A 21,815-nucleotide genomic window follows, 5' to 3' on the forward strand; every position below is an offset into this window, starting at 1 on the left:
CTCTGGTGGTGGTTGTTATCCTAACTCTGTGGCTAGGAGCTCTTGGTGCGCCAGGGAACATTTGCATTTCAGGCCCTGGCAGCAGCAAGCACACTGGTAATGGTGCAGCAACCCAGACCTCCTGGTGCCCTGTTCATTCTGGGCAACAAGAAAGCCAGGCGCATCCCAGCAGGCATGCTGCCACCATACTGCCCTCCTCTGTTTGTTCAGCTTTTCGCCCATGGCTTCACAATGGGCTGGCTGCCTGACCCTGGTGAGGCACTGCCGAGCTCCCACAATAGCGAGCTGCTAAGCAGACAGCAGATCACGGAAGGTTTGATTTCAGTTATATTTGGAACATAGTCAGCCGTGTCTGGACGATAATTCTATTGTTGCCTGTGACATGGCTGTCGCGCCAGGAGATCACTGCACTGTACAATGTGCTGTGTGCTTCAGAGGGAGCGAGGGATTCAGGGTTGATGGGTGAGCATCAGTCAGAGGCCCTTAATCTTACTTATTGCCGTGCACCAGAGCATGAGGAACCAGCACACTGTGACTTAGGGGATGTCTACCCTGCAATTAGACACCCGCAGCTGGCCTCTGCCGGCTGACTCGGTGTAGTGTTCCAGGCTCGGGCTGCAGCCCAAGCTCTGGGGTCTTCCCGCCTCACATGGTCCTAGAGCCTGAGCTCCAGGCTGAGCCCAGATGTCTACCCCGCAATTAAACAGCCCTGCAAGCCTGAGCCACATGAGCTTGAGTCAGCTGCATGGGTTAGCTGCAGGTGTCTAATTGCAGTGTAGATATACCCTTACTGGCCAAGAAGAAGGTGTGAAACACTCAAAGAAAGAAGGCTCCGGCCTCATTTCTGTAGACTCTGCTATTTGTTTGTTTTCTTGGTATACTCCTTTGTGTTGTTACGTAGAGGTCTTTACACACAGTGAGCAAAGTGTGCTTGTGTGAGAGAAAGAGCACCACTGCCCCCTACAGGACAGCACTGGTCCCACCCGCTTTGTGTGTGAATCTCATGTTAGTCTATGGGTGTGAGTCCATGTAATTAAGGCAGCACACAAGAACGAGGAAGGAGACGGGACCAAGCTGCTGCTGCTGAGTGGGAATCCTGCAGCCTCCGCAGCTCGTCTCCCCCAGTGCCAGCTCCGCTTCTGCCCCGAATCAGAAGAGCAGAGAGGGCACCTGGAGTTGCCCCTCTACAGTCTCCGCTGCCTGACTCATAGCCCCTTTCTCCACCTACCAGCCAGTGCAGGACAACTCCCCTCCATCAGTGTGGGTGCTGGCGCTTGCAGGTGGCTCAGCATGCAGGGGCTTTGACTGGCAGGTTCTCCGTGCAGAACTTTCCAATAATGGGCTGGAAATGAGCTGAGCTCCCTCTCAGCAGTGCACTGGGAACTCCCATAGCTCTCTCTAGCCCTGAAAGGTGGAGGCCTTGCTGTCTGATGCTCCTTGAGGCGGGAGGAGAGCTGTGCTTTGGCCTCTGCTGTTGGGGGTTTAGTTGAGGAATGGGCCTGCTTTGGTTTGTGAGGTGGACAGGTCTCCTTCCTGATGGCCAAAGCAAGCTCTGGAGCTCTGCCTGAACTAGGCCCTGCAGCCTGCCCCGTCAGTGCTGCTAGTGCCACCACAGAGCACCCTTTAGGTCTGTAATGGTGGCTGCTTAGCAGCAGATATGGGAAGCCCAGACCCCACAAGATACAAAGTGGGTGAGTGTAAACTAAACCCCAAGAACCCTGCTGGACAGACTAAGGTGAGGGGTAGGCTGGCAGGGTGCATGCATAGCTCTCCAGTGCCCTCAACTCGAGGGCTGTCACTGTCCCCAGTACCCTTTTTTCCAGATAAAATATGGTATCCCCTCACTTTTACACCCAAAATAAAGACTCCTAAAGCTGAGATTTCAGGTGGTGATTGGAACCCCAGGGAGGAATCCTGCAGGCATTGACTTTTTCTGTGTGAAGAGCTGTTTTGTGTCCCTCAGTTTGGAACTTTGTCCCTGCTCGTGCCCATGTTTGGGCCTGGGCAGGTGGAGAGGTGTGGGTGCGTGTCTGGACACCAGGTGCCCCAGTGTGGCACAGGCTGCAGGTGCAGGCTATGCTGCTCTTCTGTCCCCTCCAGGTCCTTGCTGAGGAAGGACTCAGAGGTTCAGTTTGCATCAGATTATGGATGGGATAAAGGGCCAGGCTTTGTTTTTGGAAAACAGTGAGTCCTTCTGTTCTCTCACTGATGGGAGGAGAGGCTCCACTGGCACCTGCTGCATTTCCTGGTCTTGGCCAAGCTGGAAACACAGAGAGAACAGCCCTGTCGTGGGTTGCTAGCACTAGGACGTGGGAGCGTGACCAGGATGGGCAAGAGCCTCACTAGGTGCAGGGGAAAGGTACTGAGCTGTTTTGAACTTCAAAAAACGCAGTGTTGGTTCCAGTTCTGGGCAGAGCTTTGAGTCAGTTCTTTTTGGACAGGAACATCTTAACATCATTAAGATAAAACTAAGGACTGAAAATTAGATTGCAAACAAAAAGAAACAAAGCTCCCTGGGGCAGGGACTGTCTTTTTGTTCTGTATTTGTACAGTGCCTGACATATTTGGGCCTTGGGCCATGACTAGTCTCCTAGGCACTACGATGATACAAATAATAATATGAACATTGCAGGATTTTTCTTTTGACGGTGGGGGAAATTCAGACTTAGTTTCCAGAAACAACCTTAATTCTGGTCCCATGTCCTGCCCAGTCCCATCTAATGAGGATACAGATTTAATATGATTATTGCAACAATTTCAGAAATGTTTCATATCACTGGCTACCAGTGTAAATGTGTCACATTCTACATACATGCTGGTGTATTTCAAAGTGTATATTTGGTTGTTAAATTTGTGATTTGTACTGTATTGTTTTTATATAACTCATCCAATCAGGAAACAGAAACAATACCATGTGACTAATCAAGACAGCTTGAATTGTGAATATTTGCAACAAACTATTTCTTAAAGAGGAAGTCAAGAATTTTGTGCAGCTCAAAAGCTTCTCTCTTCCCCCAACAGAAGTTGGTTAACTAACAGATGTTACCTAATGCACCGTGTCTCTCTAAGAATTATTTATTGAAGAGATTTGTGAATAATAACAAGTAATGAATACATGTGGGATTGTATGATCTGTAGGCTGACAATTCTCAACTAATAAGGCAAAACTTGTTGAGTAATTTATTCACTCATTTCTACATAGGATCTTAAATGTGGAACATCAAATTCCAGCCTCATTTATATAAACCTCTTGTCTTTGCTGGAGTCACTCTCTGTTGACACTGTTTAAATGAGCTTAGAATTTCCCTTCAGGTACCTATTGCAGCTCTGTAATAAAACAGAGGACCTTTAATGATATATATCACACTGGTTAAATGTGCTGCCTCTCACTAGTGGCTGAATCAAACTGGATAAGAATTACTACGTCTACTAGCCAATAATGCTACGGCTTTTAGCTTCAGTGGGCGAGGCCTTTGTCTGTCTTTCAGGAACATACAGTGGCCAGCACGGTATTCTCATGGTTTTCCATGAATCAAACAGAAACAGGTGTGGAAGGAAGAACACTAATAAAACATCAGATATAAGGGCTACAAGGTTCAAATAAATCCTGTTACTTAGATCAAAAGAGAACCTAACAGCTGGTGAAGCTACAGGGAAATCAGACATCTCTAGTGTGCACTTCGCTCCAATGCAGTGTGTGCGAAGGCAAGGGAGTGCTCTCCCTTGAAAGGTCCCAACAGGCAGAGCAGTTATTAGCACTGTGTGGTGTCTGTGATGCTAGAGACAGCTGTGTTGCGTGCCTTGTAAGATGGCTGCATCCAAGCAGCCTCCCTTCTACCCTGTGGAGCTTGGGGGATGGGCTGCCCAGGTGCCACAGAGGGCTGCTGCTGATGCCACCCTTGAGGGGCTGGAGGCTGTGTTCCTCCAGGAGGTCGGGCTCTTCGCTGACACCTTCCCCGGGGAGACCAGCTACCCCTTCGGCAGCCATATGTTAACCATTGCCCAGCACTACAGGGCCCAACTTGGGGTGGCAGAACCCCTCTGGGAGGCAGCTCTAACCCTGCATAAATATTTTGAGGAGCAGAAGTTCAACTGATTGGCGGGCATCATGGGCATCCTTGCCACCCTGCGCGGGGGAGATGTAATGACCACTGAGCTCCCCCTGGCCTCGAAGCAGATGCAGGAGAACTTCCACAGGAATGTGCCTGCAGATCATTCGGCTCGGGCCCAAGTCTGTGCTGTGTCATGGGGTTCTGGAGGCCCATGAGGCATTCCTGAGAGACTGACTTCATCATAGGTGTAGACATAGTCTGCCTGAAAGACATGTACCCCTTGCTAATCAGGGCCCTCCAGCACCTGGGTGGCCAGCAACCAACTAAGGCTGGCATGCATAGAAGGCAGTGTGAGAAACCACCACCTGATGGCTGGATCACATGGCAGGTCAGCAATCTCAGCTAAACAGGAGCTCTGTCTGGGCCATACACATGTGAAGTACAAAGTGACTCCAGAGTGGTACCACGGTCTGCTGTGAAGCTTGGCCGCATCTGTACCAGAGTTTGTTGTGGACACATCCTGACTCATCCCAGATGTGGGCGACCACGTGAGACCAGTTAACCCTGAGCCAGAGTCACAGAGGTCCCGACCCAGACTGTGGATGGCATCAATTCCTGTAAGATCTATCAAAATACACCACAACAGGAGGGATCAGAGGTGTTTACACGTGTCCAGCTGCCATAAAAATGTCACCATGTTGGTCTAACTTTCTTTAGCTCATTGGCTTTGGAACCTCACCTCCGTGCTCAGTGCAAGGGCTGCACCAGAGACTGCACAAACTCTCCCCTCATTTAAATAGCAATATGAAAACACAGTATCGCCGTATAGCTTTGCTGTGCGCTGCCCTATCCCAACCCACACTGGGGTGTAATTGTTCTTCACCCTCTACCTGGTCAAACCCCCACCCGTCCAAGAACAACAGCACCGCATGGCTTCCCGGGGAAGGAGACTGTTTGAAGTTAAGACACATATATTGAAAACTGACTTTTACAGAAGTTCTTTATTTTACTGTATCAGCAGTGTAAGGAAGAGGAGAAAAAAGGAGATGGATTATGGAAAGGCAGACCACGTTGCTGGAGCATATGGCCTGCTAAGTTTGCACTGCAGTATGACGGCTCATACAACTCTAAAATGCTAACAAAGTTCAATTCAGTGTATTCTGATGCTTTGTTTACAAAAGTAATTTGAAAATGTGGTGGCATTTGTGGGTCTGTGGCTTGGACCCTCCTTTCTATTGCAAAGCACCCACGTCATAACAGCCACCCAGGCAGAATAACAGCATCAAAACAAGCACTGTGCTAAAAACACCGCATTCCAAACCACACCCGCAGTGTGGTAATTACAAAGAGGTAATGTGAACTGATGTTAATAAATGCTTTAAACAAAGACGTAACTTTTCTCGCAAGTGAGCCCTAGAGTCCAAGTAGGAGCGCAATGCGTCCCGCACTATGTCCTGAGTGGCTGCATCAGTCCATAAAGGCCTCCTCTCTGGCTGTTCAAAATGCTCACCAAGCATTCCTGCTTCCTGCACCCACCCATATGCCAGGCTCTCCCCCTTGCTCTCGCAAAGGCTGTGCGGTGGTCTTTATCAGAATCCAGCCTTGATGTCAGGACCCAGTCTTCCAAAGGCACATTACCCTGTCATTCTGCAACTCCTCAGGGTGCAAGTGAACAGTTCCTTTCTCCTTTCCAGTTGTCTAGTGAAAAGCTTCCTAAGCCAGGGGAGCAGAATGACAGGAGGGAAGGCGATGCCACTAATATCCATGTAGATACTGGGTGCAAAAGTACCATTTGTCACTGCATGGAAAGTGCAGACATTTAAAGATCCTGGCATCGTGGACCTTTCCAGACCACCCCACATTAATACTGGTGAGTCTTCCACAGTGGTCAATCAGGCCTTGCAGCATCATGGAGCAAGGCCTTGGTGTTGCTCAATTCTGAGGCTTGATGCTGGGGAGTGGGGAGAATAGACATGTAGGTCCCATCAGTGGCCCCTATGCATTTAGGGAACCCCAACCATGCAAGACCCTTAATAGCTGCCTGCACAGAGCCTAGTTTTATGTCCCAGGGGGACAGACAGCACCTTCTTGATAGTGGCACAGACCTCTGTTACAACAGCCCAACTGTTGATCAACACTAAACCGGTCAGCAACTAACTGGCAGCAGTCAGGGGATGGGGGAGGGGGGCGAGCTTCCAATTGTGATGCTCTGTGACCTTATTGACTTGAACTGGGACCATATAGAACATTGTTGCAACCAAGGTCTGTAGTGGCACCAAATCTTGTATAAAGGGGGTCAAATAAGGTGTCTAAGACAAGGTTGTGGTTTGCTGGTTATGATTATGCTGTTTGCATGTATCATTTTTGTATTTAAAGATATAAGTATTGGCTCTATACGGTCTGTATTTCAAACTTGTGCTATGCTTCTGGTTGACACCCCAGACAAGTTGGTGTCAGCTCTGCCCAGCCTGCCTGATGGCCCATTAAGGACCATCAGCTAGACAACTGACCCACTGGGAGAAGGCAGATATACCTTGTGACTCAGCAAGGCATGCAGGGACATGCCTATGGGACAGAACAGGTTTTTCCATGCCACGTAATGGACAGCTTGTCTTTGAAACAAAAAAAGAAAGACCACATGGCAAGAGAATATAAAAAGCTGCTGCAGCTCCTCCATCTTGTCTTCAATCCTGCTTCATACCTCTAGAGGGACTTTGCTACAAACGGAAGCTCTACACAAAGGACTGATGACGCATCTCAGATGTGGATGTTCTCCAGAGACTTGACTTGAACCTGAAGTTTATTCTATCGCTGCTACAAGCCTGAACCAAGAACTTTGCCATGACTGTATATAATTGATTCCATTTAACCAATTCTAGCTCTCACCTGTATCTTTTTCCTTTTATGAATAAACCTATAGATTTTATATTCTAAAGGATTGGCGATAGCGCAATTTGTGGGTAAGATCTGATCTGTATATTGACCTGGGTCTGGGGTTTCATCCTTTGGGATCGAGAGAACCATTTTTCTTTTACTGGGGTATTGGTTTTCATCACCATTTGTCCGCATAACGAGTGGCACTGGTGGTGATACTGGGAAACTGGAGTGTCTAAGGGAATTGCTTGTGTGACTTATGGTTAGCCAGTGGGGTAAAACCGAAGTCTTCTCTGTTTGGCTGGTTTGGTTTGCCTTGGTGTGCATAGAAACCCCAGCCTTGGGCTGTAACTGCCCGGCTTTAAGCAAATCTATCCAACTATATACTCTTAGCCCAGCAGAATACTCTGTCCTATCTCAGGGCCTCTCCTTCTGCCCCTCCACCCCCACGAACATGATATAGTTCTGTGGTGACCTAGAATCCTATTTTTGACGTCTCTGACTCAAGGAATATTTCCAACACACCTCTGAACAACATACTAACCCACAGAGACCTTCCTACCAAGACTACAAAAAGAAGGATTCTGGGTGGACTCCTCCTGAAGGTCGAAACAACAGACTGGACTTCTACATAGAGTGCTTCCGCCGACGTGCACGGGCTGAAATTGTGGAAAAGCAGCATCACTTGCCCCATAACCTCAGCCGTGCAGAACACAATGCCATCCACAGCCTCAGAAACAACTCTGACATTATAATCAAAAAGGCTGACAAAGGAGGTGCTGTCGTCATCATGAATAGGTCGGAATATGAACAAGAGGCTGCTAGGCAGCTCTCCAACACCACTTTCTACAAGCCATTACCCTCTGATCCCACTGAGGGTTACCAAAAGAAATGACACCATCTGCTCAAGAAACTCCCTGGAAAAAGCACAAGAACAAATCCACACAGACATACCCCTAGAACCCTGACCAGAGGTATTCTATCTGCTACCCAAGATCCATAAACCTGGAAATCCTGGACACCCCATCATCTCAGGCATTGGCATCCTGACAGCAGGATTGTCTGGCTATGTAGACTCCGTCCTCAGGCCCTACGCTACCAGCACTCCCAGCTATCTTCGAGACACCACTGACTTCCTGAGGAAACTACAATCCATCGGTGATCTTCCTGAAAACACCATCCTAGCCACTATGGATGTAGAAGCCCTCTACACCAACATTCCACACAAAGATGGACTACAAGCCGTCAGGAACAGTATCCCCGATAATGTCACAGCAAACCTGGTGGCTGAACTTTGTGACTTTGTCCTCACCCATAACTATTTCACATTTGGGGACAATGTATACCTTCAAATCAGCGGCACTGCTATGGGTACCCGCATGGCCGCACAGTATGCCAACATTTTTATGGCTGACTTAGAACAACGCTTCCTCAGCTCTCGTCCCCTAATGCCCCTACTCTACTTGCGCTACATTGATGACATCTTCATCATCTGGACCCATGGAAAAGAAGCCCTTGAGGAATTCCACCACGACTTCAACAATTTCCATCCCACCATCAACCTCAGCCTGGACCAGTCCACACAAGAGATCCACTTCCTCGACACTACGGTGCTAATAAGCGATGGTCACATAAACTCCACCCTATACCGGAAACCTACTGACCGCTATACTTACCTGCATGTCTCCAGCTTTCATCCAGACCACACCACACGATCCATTGTCTACAGCCAACCTCTACGATACAACCGCATTTGCTCCAACCCCTCAGACAGAGACAAACACCTACAAGATCTCTATCAAGCATTCTTACAACTACAATACCCACCTGCTGAAGTGAAGAAACAGACTGACAGAGCCAGAAGAGTACCCAGAAGTTACCTATTACAGGACAGGCCTAACAAAAAAAAATAACAGAACGCCACTACCCATTCAGCCCCCAACTAAAACCTCTCCAACGCATCATCAAGGATCTACAACCTATCCTGAAGGATGACCAATCACTCTCACAGATCTTGGGAGACAGGCCAGTCCTTGCTTACAGACAACCCCCCAACCTGAAGCAAATACTCACCAGCAACCACACACCACACAACAAAAACACTAACCCAGGAACCTATCTTTGCAACAAAGCCCGTTGCCAACTGTGTCCATATATCTATTCAGGGGACACCATCATAGGGCCTAATCACATCAGCCACACTGTTAGAGGCTCGTTCACCTGCACATCCACCAATGTGATATATGCCCTCATGTGCCAGCAATGCCCCTCTGCCATGTACATTGGGCAAACTGGACAGTCTCTACATAAAAGAATAAATTGACACAAATCAGACATCAAGAATTATAACATTCAAAAACCAGTCGGAGAACACTTCAATCTCTTTCGTCACTCAATTACAGACCTAAAAGTTGCAATTCTTCAACAAAAAAACTTCAAAAACAGTCTCCAATGAGAGACTGCTGAATTGGAATTAATTTGCAAACTGGATACAATTAACTTAGGCTTGAATAAAGACTGGGAGCGGATGGGTTATTACACAAAGTAAAACTATTTCCCCATGTTTATTCCCCCTCCCCCTTCCTCAGACTTTGTCAACTGCTGGAAATGGCCCACCTTGATTATCACTATAAAAGGTTCCCTCCCCCACCCCACGCTGGTAATAGCTCACCTTACCTGATCACTCTCGTTACAGTGTGTAGGGTAACACCCATTGTTTCATGTTCTCTGTGTACATAAATCTCCCCACTGTATTTTCCACTGAATGCATCCGATGAAGTGAGCTGTAGCTCATGAAAGCTTATGCTCAAATAAATTTGTTAGTCTCTAAGGTGCCACAAGTACTCCTTTTCTTTTTGTCCCGAATTGGCACTCTCAGTTGGGTGCCACCAAAGCCAGCATCATTACCTGGCCACGTGCTTCTCCATGCGGAGGAGAGCTCTCATGTGGGTGCTCCACCAGTGCAGCTCTTAGACCAGCTCTGCAGAGAGTTCTAAGAAAGTGTCTTTTGACATCCTGAATTTCTGCCCCCAGTTCTGGTCATCCCAAGTCTGCAGCCCTGTCCTGCCCCACCAGTCAGTAGTAACTGGCCAAGCCCCAAAGCACCATGCTGATGAGTGAATCTGCTGCAGGAGAAGATGTAGGAGAAGAGTCTGGTTGTTTTCAGTCTCCTCCTTTTCGGGTGCCCTTATCACCTTGGTTGGATAGCCATGGCGTGACTTCAGCTACTCTACCAATAGTCTCTGTGTTCACAACTGGAGATCAGCAGTGATCATCCATGCTACCTGACAGTGCCTGTAAAATGGCTCTGGATCACAGAAATAAGACAGGTGATGAGATGAAACAAGAGGAATCATGGGAATTATTCAGTTTGTGCCCCTGCCCCCAAGTCCTATGATTCAATTGCCTTCCCATAAGAATCCCACAGTGCACAGCATGAAACATCCCAGAATGCATATGGAACAGCAACAGAGAAATACACGGTGGGGTGTCTGATCACAATGCTGAGGATCCATGCAAAACAGTATTGTGCTGTGTGGTCACAAAGCTGTGAGGCAACAGTAAATTGACTGTGGTAACAAGGCGGTGTGCTTGAACCAGTCGTGCAACAGCTGTTGTGGATCACTTAACGCAGACACACAAAACATGCACCACGATAGATGTGTAGATGGGCCCTTAGCCAAATCCTTTCACATTGGCAATTATGGCATTCACTGCACTGTCACCCCTGACTGCCTCCCGCAAATAAAGATCTCAACAAACAAAAGTAAAAGGTGGGGAGGGAAGGGCTGGAGGTCCCATCCTGGTTTGCTGGGAGGGTAATGGAGCAGGGAGGGCAGTGAGAGCACGGTGAGCCATGGGGACTGGAGCAGGGAGGTTTGAGTCAAAGGTAGCAAATGTAAGCAGGGGAATAGTTCCGCTACTGTGGGGAACTTCCCTGGCTTCTGCACTACTGCGGTGAAGTAGGCTAGCGAAAGGATCCGAGCCCTCACTCCCACTTCCTTTACCCAGTAGCCTCCTTGCCCTTGAGGACTCCCCTTCCACTCTCCTGTCTGGCAGAGTCCTTGTAACCCCAACAAGACTGGGCCCAGGATTCCTGGGGGGCTCGACCCCCAACCCTGCTGTGGTCACCTAGGACGGGGCTAGGATTGTCCCTCCTCCGGTGTACTCTCTCTGCACTGGGCACTTCTCTGACCCACTGACCATTATATACAATTTAAAGCAAATGCAAGCTATTTAATCAACAATTAATTTCAAAAAGAATAAGGAAAAATGGGAAAGGTTAAAGGAAACACATCACCCCGCTCTGTGGCAGGGAACATCACAAGCAGTGTCTCTGGAACATCAGGGCAGTTCACAGTTTGTTCCTTGTAAGTCCCAGGCCTTCTTCTCAGGCCCTGGCTGTGCTGCAGGGACGCTGTGGCTTGGACACTTGCTCTAGTCGTGGCCACACGCTCTCAGACTGTAAGTGGTAGGACCCTTCTTCCCAGTGTCGCCCCCGCCCTCTCGGGGTTAGGATCCAAGCCTGGCCTGCAGAGCCTCTTGGCTGAGGCGTCTCCCTTTGCTGGCCCCACTGCCCAGGGTCCCCCTCGCTCTCCCCAGCTGCTCACCGCACCCAGCTCCGGACTGCTCCAGCCCCAGCTCCACCACTCTGTCTCAGCACTGCTGCTGCTGCTCCTCTGCCTCCAGCTCCCTGGGCAGCTTCTTTGGCCCCTCTGGCTCTGGCTGCTGCAGCTCTGCTCCCAGGACAGGTCTGCTCTGCAGGCTGCTTCTGTGACTCTGCTCCCAGCACTGACCTGCTTCATGGGCTGCTTTTCTGGCCCCTCTGGCTTTGGGGCTGCAGCTCTGCTCCCAGGGCAAGTCTGCTCTCTCTGGGCTGTGCCTCTGGCTTTGGGGCTGCAGCTCTGCTCCCAGGACAGGGTCTGCTCTCTCTGGGCTGCTTTTCTGGTCCCTCTGGATCTGGCACAGCTTTGCTCCCCAGCTTAGCTTGGGCCCCTCCTTTCTCCTTAGCTCAGCCCCACTCTGTCTGACCCAGGCAATTCCAGCTCACTGGGAGGACGGGGCCTCCCTGGCTTCCTGACTCCCTGATTAGCCTGCCCGCCCTGTTATTCAGGCTGACTTGGAGCATTGGCCTCTCCCCATTGCTCCTGGGGACTATCAGTCTCAGGGTCCTGATTTCCCATAGACCCTTCCCCTTTTAGTACTGGGAGCTAGTCAACCAAAACACTGCCACTGAATGTTAGTAAGGGGGCAACAGTCCCCTTACACAAAGATGCAGCTGGGCTTGCAGGCATGGGGGTTGCTGGGAGTGGAGCTCTCAGGCAGAACAAGCAGTTGCCAGCGCTTCTCCCTGGGCTCCTGGAGAGGAAAGGTCTCAGCCACCGCAAAGCCACTGCAGCTGCTCCTGCAAGGTGCTGCCTGCTGGTCACTGGTATGGAAAACTGCTTAGCGATGGCAGAATCAGTGCGGACACTTCAGCCTTGTCTCCTCTTCCCATCATCCACTGTTCTGACTGCAGGCATGGCCGTCATCTGGGAGGTTGCCTAGCAACGTGCCTCACCATCAAGCTAGTGCCTGGTTCCTAGAGAACCCCTGAGGATTCCTTAGCAACTGAATTTAGCCTTTTGTGGGGTGCTATGTGCCCAGCTGAGTGTCTTCATCTCTGCATCACCGGGGGGGGGGGGCATTTCATCCTCCTCCGGCCCTTGTCAGGCTGTTCCTGATCCCTCCTGAAGACACTGGACATTCCTGGCCCTGCCTGGCAACCTCTGCCCATGGGCCTGGCCTCCTGGAATGCTGCAGAGTTTTCTGGGGATGGGTGAGTGCTGGGGCTTGCTGGGGAGATCAGCAGAAGTTCTTATTATTAGACGCTAAGTCCAGAACCATCTTTTCCTGGAAACGTTGGTGAAATGTTGATTAATGGCCACCGGCCACAGAGACATTCCTTGGTTGGAAGCACTTGGCTGGACAGCTATGACTGAGCATGGCTTCAAATGCTCCACGGCCGGTGGATTTTGAGAAGTTGAAGTGTGTGTGGGGGTGGGGGGTACAGCCAGGCCTCCACAGCACCAGGGTGGCTATCAGGCTGTCACCACTGAATCTGCTGGGTGTGCAACCTCAAGGTAGATCTGATCAACCTTTTTTTTTTTTTTCAACCAAAGGTAACATAAGTGAAAAGTGGCTTTTTGTCAAAACCAGAAATATTTCATCTTTGACAAAATTTAAAACCCTCCCCCCAAAAACCCAGAGACTGAACAGCAAACATTTCACGGTGCAAACATTTCATTTTCAAAACCTGAACATGTTTCCTGCTGGAACTGATCCAGCACCAAAGCTCTCGATGAATACAGCCATGGGGCCAGTAGTTCCGGAGGGGTCCCACAGCCCCCACAGTTTTAGGCCTTCTGCAGTGCTGTCACTGTTCATTATTTGTGCGGTACTGTGTGCTGTGTAGAGCAGATAGCAGTCATGCCTCTGCCTCAAAGAGCTTGCAGTCTAAACCCAGACATGCCCCAACAGGTGGTGTGGATAGGGGGAAAGGAGCACAGAGCTGCAGCTAGTGTTTGCTAAGGCCCCGAGTCAGTGGAGCACTTGTTTAACTCCCATGGACTTGACTAGAACTGATGCATATGCTTAAGTGCATTGCTGAATTGGGGCCAAGGAGAATAATGCATGCAGTTTGATGGCATTCTTTGGTTAGCTAAGTGAGCCCTTTCTAACTGGACCCACAGCTCTCTCTTTATCCTAATGTGGGTTGTAAGAGGCCTGACATCACACATTCCTGTTATCTCCCCAGCACGAGGCAGGACTCCTTGCAAATGTGTATGTTCAAGGTGGAAATTCTGTGCAATCACCAGTGTACAATAGGGAACCTATTCCCCACATATGCTTTTGAGCTTCAGCCTCTGAGCGATCCGCTCTCAGGCAGTGCCTGTCTTTTGGAGCTTCTAACAGTGCTGCTTAGATCAGTGGCTGACAGAGCATTTGCTGTGACAATCTGAGATTGTGGAACTTTCTTTCCCTGCAGCATCCATTTCAGCCCTGCCTTCCCACTCCTCGTCAGAGGCAGGCTGCTTTGTCCCCAGTGGCTGGCCCTGCCCTCCCTCAATCACAAAGTTCTGTGTGGTTTGTTTAGGTGTTTCTGTGATCTCTTCTCAGGTGGTATAACTGTGGTTTGCTACATTTGAATGCCAAGTGCTTTATAAATGAATGCCAGGGACTTTATAAATACAATCATTGTTAATTGCTCATTAGTATGGTTAATCCTCACTGGGATGTACTCCTGGAACTCCCATTTCATTCACCCTTGACAATATATTGTGTTACACATGGAAAGCTACAGCAACCAGGCTGGAAGGAGCTTGGGAAGTGCAGTCACCAGAAGGGCACCACTGCCCGATTTCACTCATGTCACCCTCCTATCTGCTCAGTCTGCCCCTCCTATTGCTAGTCACCCTCAGATCGTGTAACAGCTATAGTCAGACTGTGAGCTCTTCAGAGAGGAACATTGTCCAGTCTGTGTACGTAAAGCACCCACACTCTGCCAGGCCCCGCAGTAAATAATATTAACAACAGTACAAAAGTGGTAGGAGCTGAGGATTAAGGAAAGGGGCTGAGGGCAAGAACAAGCAGGTATGTGCCATGTGCTGGCCCTGGCTTACAGACCGAGATGGCCTGGGAGTGACAATAACACGCCATCCTTGCATAGTGCTTCATCTCTTCAAAGCGCTCACCCCAGCAAGGCACTGGGAGGCAGGTGTCATTAATATTGTTTCCCCATCAGCCCAAACAGTTGGCCAATGTTCAGGGCCTTGCAGGGCTGTTTCCATTCAGAGGAGAAATTGATGGGATGAGTCAGGTCTGTTCTTGGTGCAATCTTGTTTATTTACAAAGAATGCACACAAAGTCCCGTTTTCCTGAACACAGGATAAACAATCAGCATCAGGGAGTTTCCTTGCTCAGAAATCCCCAAGTCTGTCCCTCCACGAAGGTCTGTGGCCTAAAAGCTCTATGTCTCTGCTATCCCTCAGGTTCATGCTTGCAACTACTTCTGCTGGCTTTCTGCCTCTGACCCCCACAGCCTCCTACCCGAGAAACCCCTCCCTCCACACAATTTAGCTCTGTCCTGCCACATGGCTATTGCTTTGGGCAGTCGCCCTTGTCCTCAGCTGTCTTTCTTAAATTGCTCCTTCCATTGAGTCTGAAGGAATGCCTGGCAGATCCATTGGCTTTAATGAGATCTGTGACTGCCTCTGGATCAAAGACTTTTTTGATGGCAGCCATTAGGACTTTTCGGCACAACATGATTATCCCCGTTTTATTGGCAGGGAAAGTGGCACACAGAGGTGAAGACCAAACGTGACCACTAATTTCAGGGGTCTCCAGTTTTGGCTGCCCAACCTAAGCCACCACAGGCTTGATAGTCCGAGGAGGTGCACTCCCCACCACTCCCATCATGTATATCAAATTAAGTCCTGGGTGCTCAGCACCTCTGGAAACCAGGCCCTAGTGTCTTGATCCCATTCCCATTAAATCAATGGCAAAACTCCGCCTGGCTAAGTGGTTCAGGGCCAGGCCATGGCTGTGCAGAGTTGGGGGCCCACAAAAATAAGGAGCTGGAAATTAATGGCTACTTTTGACAATGTTGTCCTAAGCAAGTGTAACCCTTCTGCCCGTCAGAGTTGGCAGCAACAAGGGCCGGGTTCAATATCTAGGGGATCCATTCCAATAACACAATGCAAACCAGCTTGAGCCCCCACCCAGTGACCTGGGACAAATATATACCACCCCCGCTGGGCGCCTCCCAGAGGCAATACTTCCCCTCTTGCAAGCACATAGTCTGAGTGTAGCAAAAAGCCTTTTAATAACAGAGAGAAATAATGTGGCATTATGTTGGGGAAACACCATCAACAGGATTCATAACACAACCCATGAGCAAAAAAAACCCACCCCAAGCAAATTGGGGCATGCCCCTTTCCCTTTGGTTCTTGAGTCCAGCAACCCCAAATCACCCAAAGTCCCAAAAGTCTCTGTCCCGGGTCAGGGCAGCCCCAGAGTTCGAAAGTTTATCTGCGGAGCTTTACCTCCCAACCTGGGTGGAGATGGGACAGGGGTAAGAGGCACCTTATATGATCTGAAGCTGACCGCCCCACAGCTCCATAGGCCTTCGCTCCACTCCGCCAGCACCCCACAAACTCCTTCGCTCCGCTCCGCGGCCCACAAGCAGCTCCCACTGTCCCACGAACTGCTCTACCAGCCGGTCCACAAACTGCTCTGCGTCCCACCAGCAGCTCCCGCCATCCTACGAACTGCTCCACCAGCCTGTCCACAAGGCACTCCAGCCATCCCGCAAACTGCTCCACAATATATCTTCAGACTCCCCCACTACTTAACACAACACTCAGTGATTTCAGCTCTTAGTCAGTTCAGCTCTTTGGTGAATTCAGCTTGTAGTAGAGAAGCCTCAGTGCTGGTACACTGTTAGCCCAAAGCAAGCTCAGCAGCCTATAACTAGACTCCTAATGAAATCAAAATTAGCTCTGATATTCCCCAGTGGAGAGAGGAGGAAGTACAATTAGCATATAAGGCCCTCACCAAGGGGCCCATGCCACTAAGTATTAATACTTGTCCCCAGCCTCTCTCAATTCATAGAGTTTTGGAACCCATGACCCTTGCCTAGTGAGTGCCACTTAGTTGATGATGAGTCCCTCCATCATAACAAAAGGCCAAGTACAGTTCCAAGCACAGTTCCCATAATCAGGGTAATAACAATTTATTCTTCCTGCCCCAATAACAGAGACACTGGGGATCCCACAGCAGCCAAAGTGACCATTTGGGCAGCTATGGCCTCATTCTAGGCGGGGTGGGTGTGCCTATGCAAATGAGATCAGCCCCTGAAGTTCTTTGCCACACCTCACCACCAGATGTCAGGGTGGAGCTCATTCTGACACTGCTTACACAAGAAAGCATCAAGTGCCAGGATCCAAACCCAGGAGCTCCTGGCTACTAGAATCATAGAATATCAGGGTTGGAAGGGACCCCAGAAGGTCATCTAGTCCAACCCCCTGCTCGAAGCAGGACCAATTCCCAGTTAAATCATCCCAGCCAGGGCTTTGTCAAGCCTGACCTTAAAAACCTCTAAGGAAGGAGATTCTACCACCTCCCTAGGTAACGCATTCCAGTGTTTCACCACCTTCTTAGTGAAAAAGTTTTTCCTAATATCCAATCTAAACCTCCCCCACTGCAACTTGAGACCATTACTCCTCGTTCTGTCATCTGCTACCATTGAGAACAGTCTAGAGCCATCCTCTTTGGAACCCCCTTTCAGGTAGTTGAAAGCAGCTATCAAATCCCCCCTCATTCTTCTCTTCTGCAGGCTAAACAATCCCAGCTCCCTCAGCCTCTCCTCATAACTCAAGTTATGTTTCATGCTGCATACTAGTTTCATGCTGCATGCTATGGACCATGCAGACCCTTTAGCCCAGCAAGAAGACAAGGAGTGACTGAGAGCCAGAGACATAAAGGAGACTCGACCATCTCTGTGCTTCCTTGTCTCCAGCAATTCCACTCTGCTGAGCAACAGCAGAGCCTGGCTGCAGCCTTGTCCTATTGGTGGGAGTCTCCTGGCAGCAAACAGCACACAGCATGGAGCCTTGGGTCATGGCTGCCATCTTGAATTGAATGTTCTCCATCTTGGGTGATGCAACGTGATGGGGTGTCAGTCCCCCATAGGGGTGGAAGGGATTATCCTTGCCCTGCCCCAGAGTGGAATAGCAGAGGGGAGCCCTCCAAGTGGCCTAGAGCAGCCACACAGGAAGCAGGCAATTGGAGAGAAGCTGCAAGGAGCAGCCAATCAGAGCCCAGCAGGCTCACATAAAAGCAGGTGCAAGGCCAGAGTCAGTGGCTGCTGGGAGCATAGAGAGTGAGGATCATGTCCTTAGCAGGCTGAGGGAACTGTAGTACCTTGAACAGGACAGCAGCTGGCAAGGACTCGGGGTGTAAGAGGGAACTCCTGGCTGGCTGCTGGGACTGAGCAGCCGAATGCCCTGGGGTCAGGGCAAAGAAGGTGCTAGGGCTGTGCAGAAGTGGCCCAGGGCATTGTAGCAGCATTGCCAGAAGTTAAAGAGGCACAGCAGGAGGCTGCTATCTACAAGGTCCCTGGGTTGGGACCAAGAGTAGTGTGTGGGCCTGGGTCCCCCCAGCTGGCTACTGGGGAAATGGCCTAACTATTGGACAGTGCTATCTATCCTCCGGAAGGGAGAAACATGGATGGTGACCTGGCCGGAGCGCCAAGTCATGAAGAGGAGGCTGCGGTTCCTGCAGTGAGGTGGGCCCACAGTCAGAGACAACAGGAGAGGTACCACTGGAAGAGAGCGCACCAAGTGGCAAAGCTAATCCCTAGGGTGGCCAGCTGCAGGCGCCACCACAGTGAGTGAACTCTGTCACACACAGCCATATTCCTTATGCCTCCTCAGTGGAGGTGAAGGGCAGGAAATGGATTTCCACAGCAGAGGGAGGAGAGGCTTCGGGCCCATGACTGTGTTTGTTTGTGATATTCATGAGGAGGTCCAGCTCACACCCTCTCCTGACCCTGAGCCCAGGAAGGAAAGGGTCCTTCTTCCTCTTCCTCTTTCCTTCCCCTGCCCCCACTACAGGGTGAAATGGCAGAGCAGGAAGTGCCCTAGTCCCAGCGAAGCATCCTCCTATGGGGGCAGGTGCAGGGTCTGGGGCCTGACTAGGGAGATGTCAAAAAAGCTGATCAGATCCCTGGGAAGCGCTGCCCCTATCACCAGTGAGGGTGGGGCTCAGCCTGACCCTCAATTATCGATACACTTGTGACACTGAGTCTCCTGTCACTGCGTGCCCCTCAGCCCTGTTATCTGACCTGGGCTGAGCTCCCTGCAGAGTCTGGGGTGCTCTCAAGACAATACAAAGACCTGGGATTTCATTCTGTTTATTCTTGCAGAAACCAATTCACTCCAGTGTTAACCGCAAAGAAGCCAGTTTAACAGGGTCAGTGGAAATGTATGGCTACAGTGCAGGGAAATCCTGACATTTGTAGGGAAGATTATAACACATAGCAGATTCCTTCTGATTAGTGTGGAAATTTGCATGCACAAGTTCATAGATAGATAGTGACCCATAGTAGAGGACAGACTTGGTTTGATCAATGTAACTCCTATCATTGATTTTTAATAAGCTGCCTTGTTTGTAGTACGTCCTAATATTGTTCTTCCATCTGATGAAAAAATGTCACGAGTAAGAAAGGCATGTTAGAAAAAGCACAGTTCAGCTGGATTAAAGAGGTGATAGTTACAAAAATACCCAAATCCCCCCAATTATAAGGGGCATGGAGTTCAGCTTTTAAATTGGACAAGGTAAAGAAGACACAACTAGGGCTAACATAATTCCTTCTCTGAGGATTCAAAAACCACCCACTGGCACGCAGATAGGGATCCAAGCTAGCCATAACTGGGCCTTGCTTCAGATATCTGTTTAAATGGCAATCCCTATGTAACACTTTATAACAGGGTACTGTTTTTACATAATAATTAAATGGCAACTACACAGAGTATGCTTTTTGATACCATTTGTTACCATTAACTCATATACTTTGGGAATTTCACTACATGACTCAGAACAACCAGCATGCCAGCACAATGCAGCTGATATTCCAGGATTCTGATGGTACATATATTAGGGAGAACACTGCTATTCTGTGTATTAAAGCATTTAAATAATTACATTATTACACAACAGCAGCCAGCATCTTAATGTAGTCTGCAGCTCCCTGCTCCCTGCCGTCCAGAGTGCCCCTTCCAGGATGAAGGATGAGCTTTGGTCTCTGCATGCCACATCTTCAACAGCAATGAGAGATGCTCCCCACGTCCTTCCCTTCTTGGGTATGTGAAGGCTCTGACTGTGTATGTGATAGGCCTCCAGTCACAGCCGTGCCTTTGCTGTAGTATTGCCCCAATCCCTCTTTTGAGGCACCCATAGACATTTTTCTAGGGCAGGAAACATCAAAATGTGGATGTAGAGGTGAGTAATCTTTTCAACTCTTCACTTTATGCTTCATGCTCCTCAGTGCATTTCCATTCCACACCCCAGAGTATCAGTCTTCTGCTCACGTGCTTTGATTTTATTAGACAGGTTATCTAGACATTTTCCCAAGAACTCCACCATCCCTAAGATGCTCCATAAGTTCTTTTGGGGAGTGTGGGAGCAGGGAGAGGAATTGGCATTTTGCTGTAGACTGAAACTAGTGTAGTTGGAAATGAGTCTGGACATCTAAAAGCAGCCAGAAATATCTCTAAACCTGCAGCCCCACTTCTGACCACACGTGTTTCAATATACAGTAGTTTGGCCCCATGTCTTTGTGTCTGAGCTGTCCTTTTTTTAACATGTCTTTTCCTCCATGAGAAATGTTCAGGAACAGACAAGCAGGTCCCAAGGTGGGGAAGAGAGAAATTGTCCCACCATTGCTCACAGTTCCCAGCTCTGTAGATAGGGTTGGAATAATTCAGATGATTTTTATGAAGGCTTAAGTTTCTCTGTTCTCGTTTTGTCTTTCCCTTTATAAAACACAGGAAATTCTATGCAAGAACCCATCGGAGATGAGCCTGAACTCTGAGACTTCACCCACAAACAGGCAAAAGCACTGGGGTTAGGAGGACCCCCTGGCCAACTTAATCCGACTCCTTTGCCCATGGATCTTATAGGAACATAGGACTGAAAGGAACCATCTGGGATGTCAAGCCCAATCCCCTGCTATAGCAGGTCACCCCATCATAGAATCCTGTTCATTAATTTATCAAGCTTCATCTTAAAACTAGATAGCTCTTATGCCTCCACTGGGAGTCTGTTCCAGAACCTCATTCCTCTAATGGTTAGAAACCTTCTTCTAATGCCCAGCTTCAGTTTACTCATGGCCAGTTAATAGCCATTTGTTCTTGTGCCAAGATTGTCGTTTTGCTTAAACAGCTCTTTACCCTCCCTGGCGTTTACTCCCCTCTCCGCATTCGTTTTGCTAGACTAAACAAGCCAAGCTTTTCCAGTCTCCTCTCATAAGGTAGTTCTTCAGTCCCCTGATCATCCTAGTAGCTCTTCTCTGCAGTTGTTGCAGTTTGAATTCATCTCTCTTGAGTGACCAGAATTGTATGCAGTACTCCAGAAGAGGTCTCACCAGGGCCATGGCACTTGCTGGAAATACTTTGCCGGATACATCCTGGGATCACATTTGTCTTTTTTTCATGGCTGTATCGCATTCGTGGCTCACCATCATCCTGTCATTTTGAGCTGGGTCTTTCATTAGCTAATCACATAGATGATGATAATCATCCTTCATAACAAATTCCCTCCCTCAGCAGGGAGACCCAGGCTCCTGCACCATTGTACCTAGCTCCGTGCTTCAATGCAAGCTGCTGAGGTTTCTAAGAAACAGAGCGAGTCCTGACCTGTGTAGACAGAAAAAGTCTGTGCTGCAGTAGGGAGATGTCTATACTGCAGGTGGGAGGTACAATTTCCTGCCCAGGGAGACTTACTCATGTTACCACAGCTTGAACTAACGTGCTAAAAATAGCAGAGTGGATGTGTGACATGGGCAGCAGCTCAGACTAGCCACTGAAATCCAAGCCCTCCTGACCCCTGGGTCAGAGCTTGGGCAGCTAACCAAGCCGCCGCATGTGCCACAGCATCCACACTGCTGCTGTTAGCTCACTACCTTGAGCCGAGCTCACGCAAACCTATCTGCCCACCCTGGGAATTACACCCCCCAGCTGCAGTGTAGAAACACACGGTGTGCTTTCCCCAGCCCTGAGCCAAAGCAGCTCCTCTTTGGAGGAGGAGGGTGGCGAGGTCTGGAGGGTGGTGCAGAAAGCCCCAGGATCA

The 21,815-nt window shown here is 49.3% G+C and overlaps 1 pseudogene; it reads left to right on the plus strand.

Annotated features, from left to right (window-relative positions):
- Positions 1–580: 580 nt before the first annotated feature.
- Positions 581–9,739, plus strand: LOC140918397 (EEF1A lysine methyltransferase 3-like; annotated as a pseudogene).
- The last annotated feature ends 12,076 nt before the right edge of the window (positions 9,740–21,815 follow it).

The sequence above is a fragment of the Lepidochelys kempii genome, chromosome 10, assembly GCF_965140265.1.
Source record: "Lepidochelys kempii isolate rLepKem1 chromosome 10, rLepKem1.hap2, whole genome shotgun sequence".
Classification (NCBI taxonomy): Eukaryota; Metazoa; Chordata; order Testudines; family Cheloniidae; genus Lepidochelys; species Lepidochelys kempii.